This window comes from Aethalodelphis obliquidens, unplaced genomic scaffold (genome assembly GCF_003676395.1).
Source record: "Aethalodelphis obliquidens isolate GAN/ISIS:26980383/991018 unplaced genomic scaffold, ASM367639v1 scaffold123, whole genome shotgun sequence".
NCBI lineage: Eukaryota > Metazoa > Chordata > Mammalia > Artiodactyla > Delphinidae > Aethalodelphis > Aethalodelphis obliquidens.
In genome coordinates, this window is record NW_020838067.1 from 1,887,224 (window position 1) to 1,896,094 (window position 8,871).

The window sequence follows — 8,871 nt, forward strand, 5'->3', positions numbered from 1 at the left end:
GCTCACAGTTTGGACTTTTCTTTTTGTACTAAGTCATGTCTTCAGTAATGAAAAATAGCTGTTACAAGGAAGCACAGGCTTCAGATACTTTGGGGTCAGTTGTTTTGCAGGGATATAGAAAATTTAATTCGTTCTAATCCATTCATTATAATGGTGGCCTTTAGCTCTGTGTTCATTCTGAACAGTTCTAATACCATTGCTGTTTTAGCATTTCATATTTTTCCTGGGCTTTACGGGGATCTGAAATGTTGGATTCCTTCTTTTTTTCCTAGGGTCTGAGCTAGAGTTGAGATGGACCTTCGAAGTTACCTGGTTTAATAAACTCACTTTATAGGTGAGTTACTAGAAGCTTAACTTGCTTGAAGGGTGCCTAGAGCCGGGAACTTGAAGTAAGCTTCCTACCCTATGCCCTCTATACTTTTTTGTCATCCCCCCACCCCACCCCACCCCAAACTACATACAGTTAGTGGCACATGCTTCCCCAGGTTAGTTCATGTGTTCCTCCTTCACACCGCCATGTGATTTCACCTTGGATGTATCGTGCATTTTTCACCCTCCATGTAAAGTCTGGTCAGTTTGTGTTGGTGTATCACTGCAGTGTTAAGATTTGGTGTTTCAGCTGTGCTGTGCTAATTCCAGCTTGGTCAAATTAATAGTCCAGAGTAGGCAAGAAAATGAAATCACGACATGGGTTCATTTCCTTTTGAATACAGGCTTACTTTCTGTTTGAATTTTTTTTAGTTTCTAGCACAAGCATGAGACAGCGTAAGGGAAGCCCTGTTTTCAAAGACATCACTGTTACATGTAATTAAATTCAGGGTTGGGGGCCAGTGCACATGAGGTTATTTTCCCCCAATGTTTCCAACCTCAAGTGGGAAACATAAAACAGCAAACGAGATATTTAAAACTGCTTTGTTCCAACGTAGCACGCTACGTTTGTAGTACCTAGCAGTTGCCTTTTGTTCGAGACCCTTTGATGCACATAATTAAGGACCTATTTGAAACAGACCACAAAGTGTGCTTTCATAAGGTAGCATTTCTTTGCATTGACCTTGATGACTGAACAAGTCCAGTGAGAAAATGTATTTTACAGGGATATTGAGCTAATTGCTAGGAGCCAATGAGCACTTTGTGTAGGCTTTTAAGTGCTGTCAGACTTGGTTTTAAGGCTACTTTGTGGTTTTTTTAATGCTTCTTTAGATATCTTTTTAACTCTTTATTTTTTGGCTGCATTGGGTCTTGGTTGCTGCGTGCGGGCTTTTCTCTAGTTCTGGCGAGAGCGGGGTCTGCTGTTTGTTGCGGTGCGTGTGGTTCTCATTGCAGTGGCTTCTCTTGTTGAGCACGGGTTCTAGGCCTGTGGGCTTCAGTAGTTGCAGCAGACAGGTTCAGTCATTGGGGCACACAGGCCCTAGAGTGCACAGGCTTCAGTAGTTGTGGCGAGCGGGCTTAGTTGCTCCGCGGCATGTGGGATCTTCCCGGACCAGGGCTCGAACCCGTGTCCCATGCATTGGCAGGCAGATTCTTAACCACTGTGCCACCAGGGAAGTCCTTAAGGCTACTTTTTAAAAACAGTTTTCAGATAGTAACATTGCCTTGATACATGAATGGTTTTGTGAAAAGTGAGGCTTGTTTGGAGGTAGCATCTTTCATCTGTTAGCGTTTGCCTCCCTTTTGCGTAGTTGTAGAATAGCTATTTCTCCTCAACTTCTTGAAGCTTCTTGATCAGGGACTTCAGTGAGTGGACCAGGAGGAGCTCTTGCCTACAAGCCTGTTTTGAAGGGTTTTGTAAGTAGTATTTAGAATAACCAGTACAGCGAACACTTACGTGTCCCCACCCCTAGATTTAACAGCAAACAGTTATCCAGAGGTGTTTGTGAGTAAGTAGTAGGTGTGACTGTTTTGGCATGCATCTTGTGGGAACTAGGATGTCCTCTCTCAGCATCACGATACCACTGTCATGCTTAAGAAATTTGACATTATTTCCCTAGTATCATCTGATCCCTAATACAACTGTTGAGATAGCCCCAGTTGTATCAAAAAAGCCTTGCATAGCCAGTTTTCCCAAACCAGGATCCAGTCAGGGTTTGTAAGTTGCATTTGGTTGGTACGTTTCCTCAGTCTCTCCTAACAGTTACCAACTTTTCCCGCCTCATAAGCTTGATTTTTTTTTTTTTTTTGAAACTGGCACGATTTTCTTGAGTGTCCTATGTTTACTAATTGATTTTCTTTGGTGTCATTTCACTGGTTTATATCCCCTTTATTTCCTGGTCTACAGGCTTGATGATTAGGGTCAGCCTGAACTTGTGTTGGCGAGAATGTCTTCAAAGTGTGTAATGTTGTATTACATCAGTTTTACTCTTGATACAGAACTTGATCATTTAAGGCAGCCTCTTTTTTTTTGCTTTGTAGTGGTGTGCATTTCTCTTGAATAGGAATATCTTGGTCTTCATTATCCATTCACTTGATGATTTTAGCATTTATTGTCCCCCGTGCAGATATTGATTTGAGTTCATAAACTTGTTACGCAGTTGGGAGAAATGGAGAATTCGCTCCCTGGTTCAGCAAAACCGGGTGGTACTGAGTGATACAGTGCCCTTCATGGTTTTGAGGTTCCCGGTAAATACTGAATATTACCCATTAAGGAAAAGTTGATTTTCTTAATAGAAACAGTCAAATTTCTGTTGAGGTTGTAGGGAAAAGAGTGCCCTGAAGGATTTTGTCTGGGAAGATTGTGGCTGTTGAGCTTCAGTTATTTTGATTATTTTATATGTTAAATTATTCATGGAATAGTCTGTCCTTAGCATGTAGCGGTTCCAGGGTCAGGAGGTCAGGTTCCTGGCTTCTAATCATGGCAGTGAGACATTGTCCCCCAGGAGATCAAGTCCACCTAGCTGCAGGTGGCTAGCTCATTTAATTCTCTATTCCATCTAATTTAGATACACATAGCAAAGAAAGCCACACTGTTAATAGTTTTTAGCTGTGACGAACCACAGAGCCTGCATCTTACTGCTTATCTAGCAAAACAAGTTTTAGAAATGCTAATTTTACTGGTCGGTGCATTCTTGCTTTGACACTTTAAAAGCAACTGAGAAGGGCTTCCGTGGTGGCGCAGTGGTTGAGAGTTTGCCTGCCGATGCAGGGGACATGGGTTCGTGCCCCGGTCCGGGAAGATCCCACATGCCGCGGAGCGGCTAGGCCCGTGAGCCATGGCCACTGAGCCTGCGCGTCCGGAGCCTGTGCTCTGCAACGGAAGAGGCCACAACAGTGAGAGGCCCGCATACCACAAAAAAAAGAAAAAGCAACTGAGAAGATTCTTCCCTTTCCCTGCCGTAGATAAGTCAGGAATTCCAGTCCTCCCCGCAGAACCTGTATGCTGTGTTGCAGTGAAAGGCCACAGTGATGGAATGAAGTTAGTGACTTGGTAACATCCGAGGCCCCTGTGCAGTGTTTTGTGTTTTCAGGAGTCCAGTGCAGAACAAAAAACTGCACGTTTACCTTTGATTAGTAGCACAGGGCTTTGGGGTGGTTTACTCTTCCAGAAAACATTCAGAATATGCTGTCTGTTACAAGTACATTTGTAACCTTGTCTACTCTAAGTGTTGGAAGCAAAATCTTGAGAATTTTGGGCTGTCAAAGAAGTTTTCAGCACATATTTGTCTTTTATCATCTGTCTCTTATTCCCTGTTTTGGGATGTGTTTGCCTTAATATGAATTAGTACTGGTTGCAACAGTCTTAAGTTAAACTTCATAATTTTTAAAAAATTTTTGTTTATCTTTCTATTTACTTATTGTTGCATTGGGTTTTCTTTGCTGCACGTGGGCTTTCTCTAGCTGTGGTGAGCGGGGGCTACTCTTCGTTGCAGTGTGCGGGCTTCTCATTGCAGTGGCTTCTCTTGTTGTGGAGCACGGGCTCTACGCGCGCGGGCTTCAGTAGTTGTGGCTCGCGGGCTCTAGAGCACAGGCTCAGTAGTTGTAGCTCACAGGCTTAGTTGCTGCGCGGCATGTGGGATCTTCACAGACCAGGGCTTGAACCCGTGTCTCCTTCATTAGCAGAAGAATTCTTAATCACTGCACCACCAGGAAAGTCCCTTAACTCCATAATTTTAAAACTGGAAGAAAGTGTGAGTTCTCCAAAAGATTCTGACTACATTGTTTTTGTACTGGACTCTGATATGTAATAAGCATTAGGCATTCCATTTGCTGTATGTGACCTGAAGTATTACGGGCTGCATCTCTGACCTTTTAAGTGCGTGCCATGCAGAGCATGTAACTGCTAAAGCCGTTTAAAAGCGTCAGTCCTAACAGCAGTTTTATGGAGTAGGTGTTAAGGAACTTCTTTACTAGAATTATGAGATGTTGGCACTTGGCTTGAATTTCTCAGAGTGGGTCCTGAGCAGTATTTTATAAGCTTCCCGGTGATTCTAGGGTGCCGCTGGATTGACAGCTACCGGGATAAGGAAGCAACGTCATGGCCTCAGTGTCATGGTTGGAATTTGAGAACAGCTCAGTCCAGAGCTGATGCTGTAAATTACAGTGGTTTATGTACATGTAATTATCCTTTCTGCTTGCCATAGAACTGAAAGAGCATTCATTAAACATAACTGCTTCCCATCTATCCATTTCCACCTCCACTACAAACCTTGGCAAGGAGTTTAACTACTTGTAATCTCTTAGTAAAGGTTTTGGTAGCAAGTTGTGGTGTCAAACCTGTCTCCTGAGCTAACTGATACGTATGTGATGGCAAGGATGGTCATAGCAGTGTCTTCAAAATCATAAACGTCTTTTTCACACTTCCATTTCTACTCTTACACTTGAAAAAATTCCTAAGTGGGCCTGAGGCGACCACAAGGCAGCTGCACTGAGTAGTGTGCGTGCGCTTCCGTCCGTCCGGGCTCCCCGTTTTCATCATTGCATTTTCCATGGAAAACACTTCGCAACATGATGTGAACCATGGCCTGGAACCTGACTACTCTTGTCTTCCCCAGAGGACATGACTACGTCATCAAGCTTGGGCAAAGATAATTTGGTGGCAGAGGTAATGAATTCAGTGACTTCTCAGTAGGACTTCCCCCAGTTCACTGAGATGGACTTCTTTCATAAGCACGGCTACCTGCGCTTGTAGTCGTTCTCCCTCGAGCCTTTTCCTTCCCACGGTAGCATCCACTTCCATCAGGTTCAGTTTACATGTTACTAGTTGCAGTTAGCTTGCCCTCTTGTGCCCCCTGTCGTGGTAGTCATTGGAGCGAGGTTATTGCATTCAGGGCCTCCACTTAAGGTGGATGCATGTGGGGAGGAGTGGGGAGCAGTTCCCCAAAAGGAGAAGGGGGAACTTGTGTCATTCGACCTACATTTATACTTCCTGGTCAGGCCACAGAGATTCATGCATTAGGCACATTTTCTCAGTACTTGGTGCTTAGGTGATGTTCCTACCATTTATGAGGCTGCCTTATTTGATCATTGGAGCTTTGGGGAGCCTTCGAACCAAGAACTGATTAGACCTGGATGAATGTTTCAAGGTCAGGAGAAGATTTCTGGCTGATGTAGAGGGATGGGCATTTCTTTCATTGCCTCCAGGTGGTATTTTTAATTTGGGAAAGTGAAACTGTGCAAATGATATGGTCTGTTTACCACAGATGAGGTGACACTCATCTCCAAGCTGAGACCATTTGCTTATCCACTAATGTTTTGGGTGAAATATTCTACAACGTGAACCTGAGCAGATAAGACAGAGGTCAGAGTTTTCAGTCACAGACCCCAGGAGTTATGTGTGACTTCTAAAAACCGGGGCTAAGTAATCTCTCACCTCCCCCAAGGATTATTGGTGCCTCTGTACCCAGGCCTCCAAAACCCTTCTGGTTTTAGCAGCAGGGCCTTGCTCGTGTTTGAAGCTACGTAGCATTGTGCAGGCAGCATGGGCTGTGGTGTTGGACCTCATTGAAATCTTGGCTCTAGGTCAGTTGTTCACTCGTATTTGAAACTGAGCCAGTAGCTCTAAGCTCATCTGTAAAGTGGAAAAAAAAACCTATACTGAAGAATCACTATGATGGGTGACGTGAGACGTTGTTGGTAAAGGGCCTAGCACTTGGTAGAATAATCAGTGGTACCTATTGTTTTCAAACTCTTCCTGCTGTGTCACCAGATTGCATGCCACTTGAGAGGAATACCTCTCAGTGTTGGGCAAGTCTGAAATGGGACTGGATGAGCCAGCTCTGGGACACGTAGTGTCCAGCCGCTAACTCTGGAGGCTGGAAGGCAAAAGCTGATGTGGGTGAAGCTGGTGAGCTGAGAAGTGGGGGAGGTGGTGCTGCAGGGAACTGGAGAAGAGCCCTGTCCCGCCAGGGATGACAGCAGCTCCCTGGCTCTGCTCTGCCGCGGAGACACTCCAGGGCTGGGGTGCGCAGGGGGAGCCAGCTACTGTTCTAAAGTGTGTTTAATGCATTCTGGGCTAAACCTGAGCCACGTTTTGAAAATCAGTTTTTCTTGGGCATTTAGATCTTGATTCCCAGTTAGTTCACAATTTAAACTTTGGTTAGAAACGCGATTTGGCTTTGACAATTTGAAACAAACACTACAAATATAATGGATTAAAGTTTTGTTAATAACTAAAATTTTTCTTATAACTTTGGGATGCTCCAGTCATACCCCTTCCTAAGGATTTTTACCATACTCCATTTTTATTCTTTTCTTGGATGTTAATACTCCTATGAGACCCAAAAGAATGCCATCTCATCATGAGCATGGGAGTTTCTGGTACTTTTGGCTGGTTAACTCTAGTTTGGGGCACAGAAGCGCAAAGTCGATTAAAACCTGAGATTCTAGAAGTGAGGTTGAATCCTCTTTCAGAACAGTTCCTCTTAATACATTAATACATGATGAGTCTCTTTTAATTACTATCTTTCAGACATTTTAAATGTTGGAACCCTTTTTTCAAGAAACGAAGGGTTCTTAAAATATGTTTTTATAGTAGGCTTTTTGTTCTTTGTATAGTTTATGAATTTTGTATGCTTTTTGTTCTTTGGTGGAGCATGCTTTTTGTTCTTTGTATAGTTTATGAATTTTCTGGATTGTTTGATACGTTTCTATTCACTTATTCACAGGCAAAATAGGTACACACCTGTATAATCAGAAGTATCCATAACTTTTTTGGTAAACGTTTGCCTTTTCTTAGCAAAATTACAAAGTGATGGCCTTTTATGAATTATTTTTTATTATTTTTTTCTCATATTGTCACATCCTTATTTTCCCCTAAGAACAGAATGTTCCAACATCTATTCTGATTACAAGGAATCAACCACTGTATTACTTTCCCATCTACAAAGTCTTTTGCCATATAAGGTAACGTTCACAGGGTTTGGGGATCAGGACACGTACATAAAGGGGGAGGGTATGCTACTACCTCAGGCTGCACTCTGTTCCCTCAAGATTCACAGCCATCTCACATGCAAAATGCATTCACCTCATCCTAACATCACTGAGAGTGCCAGCCTACCACAGTCTTTAAGTCTCATCTAAATGTCATCAGCTCCACAGTCCCCAATCTCATTGTCTTAAGTCAGGTATGGGTGAGATCTGGGTATGATCCATCCCAGGGCAAAACTCCTGTCTGCGGTTTTATAACTTGTTTTAAAGTTATCTACTCCCCCAAATCAATGGGAGGCATAGGACACCACCTTTGACAATGGGAGACAGTGGAAAGAAAAGGCATCACTGGTCTCAACCAGTTACAGAATCCAGCAGGGCAAACAGTATTAGGTTTTTTTTTTCTTTTTTTGCGGTACGGGGGCCTCTCACCGTTGTGGCCTCTCCCGCTGCGGAGCACAGGCTCCGGATGCGCAGGCCCTGCGGCCATGGCTCACGGGCCCAGCCGCTCCGCGGCATGTGGGATCTTCCCAGACCGGGGCACGAACCCATGTCCCCTGCATCGGCAGGCGGACCTTCAACCACTGCGCCACCAGGGAAGGCCTTTTTTTTTTTTTGCGGTACGCGGGCCTCTCACTGTTGTGGGCTCTCCCGTTGCGGAGCACAGGCTCCGGACGCGCAGGCTCAGTGGCCATGGCTCACGGGCCCAGCCACTCCGCGGCATGTGGGATCTTCCCGGACCGGGGCACAAACCCGTGTCCCCTGCATCAGCAGGCGGACTCTCAACCACTGCGCCACCAGGGAAGCCCAACAGTATTAGGTTTTAAGGCCTGAGCATTTCCTCTGCTTGAGCTGCCTCCCCCAGAGCCATCCATTCTTTCCATGAAGGGTGGCACTGGTATACGGTTGCCTACTTTCATCAGTCTGTTTGCTGCCCCTACGATTTCGGGAGTTGAACAGCCTTTCGTTTTGTTTCCTCTCTGTCCCTCGAAGTCCAAGCTGGCAGCGGTTCTGCTGGTGTAGAATGTTCAGCCTAGGGGGTCTCCTGTGTATGTCATGGGAATTCACTCTGTTACACAAGAGGTTTCTCCACGGATCATTTCTGGATAATCCCTTCTCTCTTCCTGGCTTCTGCTGAAATGGTTGAAGAGACCCATGAGTCACACACCTAATCTCTTCCAAAAGCCATCTGTCCTTTTAATCCTGAGACACTAGAAAAGGGCTGCCCACCCACACCCTTGGCGTTTCCTCCAGAGCACACGTCCCTTGATAGTGAATCTCCTAGTTTTAGCATCTTTTACAGTTTTACTGTGGATATATAGATAAAATATATAGACATATAGATGGTTGATACTAGGATATGAGTACAGAGACACTTACTAACGCTGTTACAGCACACAGGGTCGCTAGGAAGCAGCATCAGCTGGGGCTGTTGGCCCGAACAGAAGGCAGCACAGCCTTGTTGTATGTGCCCTTTATTCAGCCATAAAATCTTCCATGTCAGACCTGTGC